Source organism: Carlito syrichta, unplaced genomic scaffold, assembly GCF_000164805.1.
Source record: "Carlito syrichta isolate Samal-C Ts95f unplaced genomic scaffold, Tarsius_syrichta-2.0.1 Scaffold117922, whole genome shotgun sequence".
NCBI lineage: Eukaryota > Metazoa > Chordata > Mammalia > Primates > Tarsiidae > Carlito > Carlito syrichta.
Genome location: NW_007062018.1, coordinates 53,820 through 55,395, shown reverse-complemented (window position 1 = coordinate 55,395; position 1,576 = coordinate 53,820).

Genomic DNA, 1,576 nt, shown 5'->3' with positions numbered 1-1,576 from the left:
GTAGTTCCAGCTACTTGGAAGGCTGAGGCGGAAGGATCACCAGAGCCCAGCAGGTCGAGGCTGCAGCGGCCGGGGAGCATGCCACTGCCCTCTAGCCTGGGCGACAGAGTGAGACTCCAACTCAAAAAAATAAAAATAAATTAGCCAGGCGTGGTGGCACACACCTGTAGTTCCAAATACTCGGAAGCTGAGTGGAAGGATCGCTGGAGTTCAGCAGGTTGACGCTGGGATGGCCATGAGTATGCCAGTGCACTCCAGCCTGGGCGACAAAGTGGGACTCCAACTCAAAAAAAAAATTTTTTTTTCTTCTGGGCATGGTGGCCCACGCCTATAATCCCAGCACTTTGTGAGGCCAAGGTGAGAGGATTGCGTGAGCTCACAGGTTCAAGATCAGCCTGGGCAACTTAGCTAGGTGTCTTCTCTACAGTAAATCAAAAAATTATCTGGGTACGTTGGCGTGTGTCTGTAGTTTCAGCTACTTGGAAGGCTGAGACAGAAGGATCACCTGAGCCCAGCAGGTCGAGGCTGCGGTGGCCCGTGAGCGTGCCATTGCACTCCAGCCTGAGCGACAGAGCGAGAGTCCAACTAAAAAAAAAAAAGTTTTTTCAGCCGGGCTCGGTGGCTCAGCCTGTAATCCCGTGCCTTTGGGAGGCTGAGGTGAGTGGATTGCCTGAGCCTGCGGGTTCGAGACCCGCCTGGGCAGGCAAGACCTCATCTCTACAATAAATCAAAAAATTAGCCGGGCATGGTAGCACGCGCCTGTAGTTCCAGCTACTTGGAAGGCTGAGGCGGTAGGATCACCGCAGGCCAGCAGATCGAGGCTGCAGTGGCCAGGTGTGGCCACTGCACTCCAGTCTGAGTGACAGAGTGAGACTCCAACTCAAAAAAAAAAAAAAAAAAGTTTTTTCTTAAAACACATCTGCAGCCTTGAACTAGCCATTGGCCCCCAGCTTGCAACCTCTGTGCCAGACCTCAGCTAAGCAGGTTTTAGATGTCAGTTGCTCTGGAAGGTCTGGGTGCCTACCAAGCATGAGGACCCCCTCGAAGCACTAGTCTGACCCCCTTATTGTACTGGTGGGAAAATGGGTCCACAGAGAGGAAAGGCCTGGCCTGAGATCAGAGAGCAAGATGGTCACAGAACTGGGACCAAAACCTGGGACTCTGGATTCCAGTGCTAGACAGCTGTTCCCTCTCCAACTAGAGAGGACTGGGTGGCACAGAGGTTGGGGTGCAGGCTCTGGATCAGGGTGACCCCACTGAACAGCCAAGCAGCCATGCCATGGGCACATCATTCACCCCTTCCTTGGCTCCCTCTCCAGGTGAGGCTTCAGTGAGCTTTCGTAAAGTTAGTGATGCTGTAGCTTACGTGATTTCTCCTGTTCTTTAGTTATGTGAGACCAAAGAGTTGCTTTTGTTTTCTTTTTTAGAAGTTTTTTTTTTTAAGCCAACTAAATTTAGCAGTGGAGGGTTGTATACCAACTTTAGTTAGAAGGTTTTTGTTTGTTTGTTTTTGTTTTTTTTTGAGTCGGAGTCTCACTCTGTTGCCCAGACTGGAGTGCAGTGGCCGCTCCCAGCC